We start from the raw sequence: 8,071 nt of genomic DNA on the forward strand, positions 1-8,071 counted from the left end.
GCAAATAGAGCAACTGTGAAAAAGGAACGCTTGGGACCAAAATGGTGCCTAGGGCCAGATCAAGTCCCTAAACCTTGCTTAATCCATAACCTAAGTGCAGTTTCCACTTCCCCCAGAATATGTTCACGTGTAGTGAGGAACTCTCTGGTCAGCACCAGTGAGGTATTCTGTCACATGGGCCCTCTCCACCCCCAGGGAGGGGAGGTCATCTGCAAATTAAAACCCCCTGCTCTCCCAATTCAGGAAGGTGACCTTCCCTGAAACATGACTTACTTTTTCTTTTGCTATCAGTTTCTTTCCTACAAAAACCTCCCATTTTTACCACTTCTAGGAGCTCCCCTCTACCTTGTCAGATGGGATGCTGCCTCATTCTTGAATCACTCAGTAAAATCAATTAGCTTTCAAATATACCTGGCTGATTTTGTTTTTTAACACAAGCAGTGAGCAGTGAGAAATGTGAATGAGCTGGGGTGGGAGTGAGATAAGGAAGGAAATACATGGGGGGTGTCACAGGGGCAGGAGGGACAGCGTGACAGCAGGGTCCAGAGCTGGGTGCTGGGAGCCATGTGTTTTCATGGGTTACTGTCTGGATGAGAAGGAAAAGCACAAGAGGTGGGGTGACTATTTCATGCCACACAGGACTGGTTCTGTTGCAACTGAATTAGAGGATGGGGAGCAGAATGGAAGCTGGTGACAGGGAGAAGCTGGAAGCCAGAAGGAGAGTCAGACCGGGGGGGAAGTGAGAGTCTGAGTAGGTGTCCAGGGTTGAGGGAGGAGCACATTTGCATTGTCGCAGAGACTCAGGGAAGGCTGGTGTGTGGAGAAGGAAGTCAGAAGAGAGGTGCTGTGTGTGGGGTAGGTTTGTTAGAACAGCCGTCAAAGACCGACTTTGTAAGAGAAAGAAAGAACATCTGCAAATACAATGCTGTTCCTGCAACTTCTGTTGCTGGTGGTTCTCCTTCCAGGTGGTGACAGTGAAGAAGGTGAGAACTCTGGCCCTGCCCAGTTGGTGCACATGTGAGTGCGAATATGTGTGTGTGTGTGTGTTTGTGCCAATCTTTGTGTGATGTGTGTACATGTGCTTGTGTGTCTGCATGTGCGCATGTGTGTGTAAGTATGTATGAGTTTGTGTGTATGTGGTGCAGGTGCCTTGTGTGCATCTCTGTGTGTGTCTGTGTTTGTGCAAGTCTGTGTATGTCATGTGTGTACATGTGCTTGTCTGTATGTATGTGTCTGTTTTAATATGTGTATGAGTTTGTACATGTGCATGTGTGTATGTGTATCTCTGTTTTTGTATACTTGTGTGCATATGCATGTGTATGTTCGCTTGTGTTAGAACGTGTAAATTTCCGTAAGTTTGTAGGATTGTGTATGCATATTTGTGCTCATATGCATCTGTGCACTTGTGGTATGTGTGTTCATGTGTATATTTATGTCTGCACTGGTGATGTGGGTTCCCCAGCACACACCTGGGGAGGGAGAGTGTCAGCCTGGTTCCCTCTTGGCGTCCTCGACTGCAGGGCTGTGTGCTTTTCTGAGGGTTGGGTACAAAGCGCAGGGCTCTGGGGCAGCACATGTCTCCTGGGACAACTAAGACTTCCCTGTCCTCTAGATTTTGGTTCCCAACCCTGGCACCTCCTTCTCCATTCTGTCTACTTCTCAATGCCCTCCTCTTCCAGTCTATCTGTTCTTTCCCACAGACTTCCAGTTGCCGATCTCCATCCGAATGATCCTGACCTCATCCTTTTACAACGATTCCTGGACACAAAGTCAAGGCTCGGTTTGGCTGGATGAGCTGCAGACTCATGGCTGGCACGGCAAAACTGGTGCTTTCACTTACCTGCAGCCTTGGTCCAAGGGCAATTTCAGCAAAAAGGAGCTGGAGAAACAGAAAAAGTTCTTGTGTATATTCCCCACTGGATTTCCTCCAATATTTCATAACCATGTCAGCCAATGGCAGCTGGAATGTGAGTTCAGGTTCCTAAGGGCAGGTTGGATGGAAGTGGCAAGCATGTATGTCTCCTTGAGTTCCTCCTTCCTCTAGGAAAGAGCCTCCACAGGCTTCTAAAACTCATGTCTCCCCATCATAAAACTGAATTGCACCCAGTTGTGCAGGGGTAGAAGCCAGACTCTGATTCTTGAAAAGTTTCACATCTTTTGCTACTTCCCACTTCTCTCAGTGACCACAGGCTGTGCTCTCCTGTTTCCTACTAGCGTCTCCATGACCACCCCTTTCCTTGCCTCCAACCAGGTACCCTCTGCTCCCTCACTCTGTGACTGCCTCCTTGAACTGTACTTTTCTCCCCATTCAATTCCAGCAGCGATGTCTCTCTATGTGTTCCCTGTACCCAGTGATCTCCCTTCACCCTAGATTCTTTTTACCTCAGCTCTCCCACTGAGCCCTTCCCTATTCTCTGCCCACAGCCCTCATGTCTCTCCTCCAACATTTATTCCTTCCTCAATCATTCACCTCTTCCTCTGCCTCCAGCGACCACCCATTCCCCTTTGTCTAAGCCTTCCCTCAGGCCAAAGTCTACTCATTCCCTCCAGTCCCCTGAACTTCTCCCTCTACTTCCACCATCATGGCTTCCACTCATCTCGTTTCATCTCTTTCACTTCTCCTGTTCTGTAACTCACAATTTCTCTTCCCAGATCCCTTTCATGTACAGACAGTCAAAGGCCGTGAGTTGAATTTTGGGAAGGCATTAGAATGCTATCTGAGGATTGCTTATCAAGGATCAGATCTTGTGAACTTCCAGAACATGACATGGCGGCCATCTCCAGAGGGAGAAAGTAGGGCTCAGCAGATCTGCAAACTATTCAGTCAGTACCCCGTGTTTAATAAGATGTTACACATGCACATCAATGACATCCTCCCCTGTTTCTTCTTGGGTCTTCTTGTTGCAGGAAAAGCATATCGCCAGTGACAGGGTCAGTCTTGCTCCTTCCCTCCATAAGTCTCTATTGTGCAATTATACATTTGTAATGTTTCCTTTAAATTCAGGATAAGATGGAGACATTAGGGAGAGGGGATGGTGGTGACAGGTTTCTAGAGGTAGAAAGATGTCTCTATCTAAAATGATGTGAAGATCTACCCTCTCAGTCTATGAATTCCTGTCCTGTCTCTGCAGTGAGGCCAGAGGCCTGGCTGTCCACTGGCCCCAGTCCCGGTCCCGGCCGTCTGCTGCTGGTGTGCCACGTCTCTGGGTTCTACCCAAAGCCTGTGTGGGTGATGTGGATGCGGGGGGAGCAGGAGCAACAGGGCACCCAGCGAGGTGATCTCCTGCCTCATGCTGATGGGACATGGTATCTTCAGATGTCCTTGAATGTGAAAGCCAATGGGGCAGCTGGCCTGTCGTGCCGGGTGAGACACAGCAGTCTAGGAGGCCAGGACGTGGACCTCTACTGGGGTGAGAAAGAGCTGGACCTGGCTGCAAAATGGGGTGGGTGGTCTTCCAACAGAGCAGGGGGATCAGATGAAAAACTGGGGATTCTAGGGACTCCGGACCACCAAGACTAAAATACTTAGCAATCCAAGAAATGGAAGAGCTGGGGGTGAAGGTCCTGCAAATGTGGGAGGATGTGGAGGGTGGGTAAGGGCCCCATCTCTGAGAAGGGATGGGAGAAGAGAGAAGAGGAAGGGCAGTTGGTGAGGCAGAGGGCGACCAGAGCAAGGAGGACCAGGAAGGTGCAGTTCAATCTGGGTTGGATGGGAAATGACACCCTCTGTGCACTAAACCCACAAAGCAGCCCCACTCCATGGGCTTGGTCCTCCTGGCAGTGATAGTGCCCCTGGTGCTTCTGGCAGGCCTGGCGTTGTGGCTCTGGAAGCGCTGGTGAGTCTCTGGAGCCACCTTCCTGCTCTTTCCTACATGTCTCCCCATCTTTCAGTCTGTCCTCAGCCCTCCTGCTCCCAGTGACCTTCCTCCCTGTAGTCCTCACCTCCACCTGCTGCAGAGTGACTCCTCCTCTGTTCCTCCCAGGAAAACACACTGGAGACAGCAGTGCAGTGTCATTCTTTGGAGTGAGATCCCAGCATCCCAGGCTCCAGGACTTACCTAAACCCATCTCAGTGGTGATGTCCTTGCAACTCTCTGTGTGAATTTTTTCTTTCAGTTCTGCTTAAGGATCAGTTGTCAATATAAGCTAAGTGTAATTTAGTGTTTTTTGTTGTTCTGATTTGGTCTAGAACTTAAATCTCAAATTTATCTCTGATGGAATGAGTCCCAGCACCTGCATGGGTCATCAGGCATCAAATGTCACGTCCTCCTGAGAGCCCTCCCTGATTCACAAGTAGAAGTAGTCTCTGCCTATTGAGAATTTCCACCACCTTTCCCTGAACTTTCATAAATCTATGCCTCACTTCCCCCCTCTTGTTACCCCCAGTTATGACCCTTCTCCCTTCTAATTCTTAGGATTCTTGAGAACAAAGTCCATGTCTTTTTAATATTTGTATCCTTGGAAACATGTCTCATCTGCATGTAATATGTCCTCAGTAAAAATCCGTGTTGAATATATGCCACATTTATAGCTTTTTCTTCTTTTTTTACTTCCTGACAAGTTTGTAGTAGTTGAGAGGTTTGATGCTCTTCTTGTTAAAAGTCTTGTCACCTGGCCAAGGGATTTCACACTCCTCTGGATCTTTGCTGATGACACTGAGCCCCTGAGAAGAAACACAGTTTTGCCTGTAACCATTCCGGTTATTTAACTACAGACACCTATAGGCATGGACCTATTGCCTGATTCTTGGGGTTGATGGCAGGGGAATGAGATGCTCTATCTTGTCCTGGATGATAAAGTGTAGGGCAAAGAGCCTGAAATAAGTACAATCCATTTTTTTCAGTACCAGAGAAGCATGCCTGAGGATGAAACCTGCATGCAAGAAGGCAGAGAAATTGTATACATGAAATTAGCCAGAAGGGTAGATCTGAAGTGTTCTCACCACCAGAAAGTTAAAGAAAAGAACAGAAAAAGAAACAAGATGGTCAGGAGGCAGGAGTTAACATGGTGGAGTAATAGGAGGACCCCAAGCTTGCCTGGACCCTCAAACACAGTTAGATAAATATCAAATCATTCTGCACACCCAAGAAATTGATCTGATGACTGGCAGAACAAACTACATAGCTAGAGGCAGAGAAGAGGCCACATCATGGAGGGTAGGATGTGCAGAGACATGACTTGGGGGAGAAATGAATCACAAGTGCTGTGGAGGGCAGGGAGCCCTGATTGAAGACAGGAGGGAGAGGAGAGAGAGAGAGAGAGAGAGAGAGAGAGAGAGAGAGAGAGAGAAAATACTTCCCCAAAGCCAATAACCCCATTCCCCCTATGCAACTCTCCTCCAGCACCCTCAGTTTGTTTCCTAGAGTTAATAGTTTCTTATGGTTTGCCTCCCTCTGATTTTGTCTTATTTTATTTTTCCTTCCCTTCCCTGATGTTCCTGTTTTGTTTCTTAAATTCCACACCTGAGTGAAATCATATGGTATTTGTCTTTCTCTTATTTCACTTAGCATAATACCCTCTAGTTCCATCCTCATCGTTGCAAATAGCAAGATTTCTTTCTTTTTGATGGCCGAGTAACATTCCATTGTATATATATACCACATCTTTATCCATTCATCTGTTGATGGGCATCTGGGCTCTTTCCATGTTTTGGCTATTGTGGACATTGCTGCTATAAACGTTGGGAGCCTGTGTCCCTTTGAATCACTATGTTTCTATCCTTTGGATAAATACTTAGTAGTGCAATTGCTGGGTCATAGGGTAGCTCTACTTTTACTTTTTGAGGAATCTCCATTTGTTTTCCAGAGTGGCTGTACCAGTTTGCATTCCCACCAACAGTGTAAGAGGGTTTCCCTTTGTCTGAATCCTCACCAACATCTGTTGTTTCCTGATTTGTTAATTTTAGTCATTCTCACTTAAAGACCTGCAAGGTGTGAGGTGGTATCTCATTGTGGTTTTAATTTGTCTTTCCCTGATGCTGAGTGATGTTGAACATATTTTCATGTGTCTGTTGGCCATTTGTATGTTTTCTTTGGAGAAATGTCAGTTCATGTTTTCTGCCCATTTCTTGATTGGATTATATTTTGGGGGGATATTGAGTTTGATAAGTTCTTTATAGATTTTTAGATACTAGCCCTTTATCTGATAAGATATTTGCAAATGTCTCTCCCAATCTGTAGGTTGTCTTTTAGTTTTGTTGACTGTTTCCATTGCTGTGCAAAAGCTTTTTATCTTGATGAAGTCCCAGTAGTTCATTTTTGCTTTTGTTTCCCTTGCCTTTGGAGATGTGTCTAGAAAGAAGTTGCTGTGGCCGATGTTGAAGAGGTTACTGCCTATGTTCTTAGGATTTTGATTGATTCCTGCCTCACATTTAGGCGTTTCATCCATTTTGAGTTTTATGTGTGTATGGTGTAACAAATTGGGTCTAATTTCATTCTGCTGCATGGGGCTATCCAGTTTCCCCCACACCATTTGTTGAAGGGACTGATCTTTGACAAAGCGGGACAGAATATCCAATAGAAAGCATCTTTTATTTATTTTTATTTTTTAAATTTTATTTTATTATGTTATGTTAGTCACCATACAATACATCATTAGTTTTTGATGTAATGATCCACTGGGTAAATACCCAGGAGTGCAATTGGTGGGTCATAGGGTAGCTCTATTTTTAACTTTTTGAGGCACCTCCACACTGTTTTCCAAAGTGGCTGGACTAACTTGCATTCCCACCAACAGTGTAAGAGGGTTGCCATTTCTCCACAACCTCTCCAACATTTGTTGTTTCTTCCCTGTCCATTCTTGCCATTTTAACTGGTGTAAGGTGGCATCTCAATGTGGTTTTGATTTGAATTTCCTTGATGGCTAATGATGATGAACATTTTTTTCATGTGTTTGTTAGCCATTTGTATGTCTTCTTTGGAGAAGTGTCTTTCATGTCTTCTGCCCATTTTTTGATTTGATTATTTGTTTTTTGGATGCTGAGTTTGAGAATTTCTTTATAGATCTTGATACCAGCCCTTTATCTGTAGTGTCATTTGCAAATATCTTCTCCCATTCTATGGGTTGCCTCTTTGCTTTGTTGACTGTTTTCTTTGCTGTGCAGCAGCTTTTTATCTTGATGAAGCCCCAATAGTTCATTTTTGTTTTTGTTTCACTAGCCTTTGGAGATGTATCTTGAAATAAGTTGCTTTATGACTACTTTTTGCATACCCTCAACTAGGCAAGGTTTCATGTAATCCTGATTAATTTAGGGTCTCCCTGATAATTCCCTCTAGGGTTGGCATTTGAGACTGCTTCTACCCCGACCGGAGCATAGTCATGGATATGGGTGGGGGCACCACCAGCCCAGCTCTGAGTCAAAGACCATATCTGGCTTTTTTTCCTTGTGGGTGTAGCATATGGTAAAGATGATATGAACATCCTGCCAGGTGAGATCAAAAAACAGTTGTGAGGCTTTCAAATTCCTTAGTGAAGTGGGAAGGATCTTGGCTAAAGGAGCCAAGTTTTCTTTCTATCTGAGACAGATCAGACATTGGTTAGGGAACAGGGACCCTAATGGTCCCAGCATCCTCATTTGTTACCTCATAGGGGCACTACATCTTGCAGAGAAACAGAAGTCATGTCCTTAGGCTTGTAGTTAGTACCAGACTGGGTACTGGATGGAGAGAAGGGACTTCGGTAGGGAGGTGGCATGGTGGTGGCAATGGCAGGACCCTTAGGCATTAGTAGCATCCAGGGGATCCTCTGGGTCTTCAGAAGGAGGGGTAAGCTAATGGGATGGCATAAAGGAAGGGTCATCTAGAATGTCCACAAGGTCAGATGGGCCATGAAAATGAGCAAGACACATTCTACAGTTTTTGCCAAAGTCAGGGTTTTGGGATAATGCCATGAAGCCTTGGACATATGAGACCTCTGATCATTTGGATGAATTCTGGCAAAAGCATCAAGTTGGAAATAGTATTATAAGAAAAGATGTATGAAGTGGTCTTTTCTTTTGATCTCAGAGTTTGTACTGAGGCCAGGAATCATTATATAAAAAAGATAAGATGTTATCTGCAGACATTAGGGGTCA

General features: G+C 45.3%; 1 pseudogene; it reads left to right on the plus strand.

Moving 5' to 3' along the window:
* The first annotated feature begins 844 nt into the window (after window positions 1–844).
* LOC113932427 lies at window positions 845–4,030 on the plus strand (annotated as a pseudogene).
* Window positions 4,031–8,071: the final 4,041 nt, after the last annotated feature.

The sequence above is a fragment of the Zalophus californianus genome, chromosome 10 (genome assembly GCF_009762305.2).
Source record: "Zalophus californianus isolate mZalCal1 chromosome 10, mZalCal1.pri.v2, whole genome shotgun sequence".
In the NCBI taxonomy this organism is placed as follows: Eukaryota; Metazoa; Chordata; class Mammalia; order Carnivora; family Otariidae; genus Zalophus; species Zalophus californianus.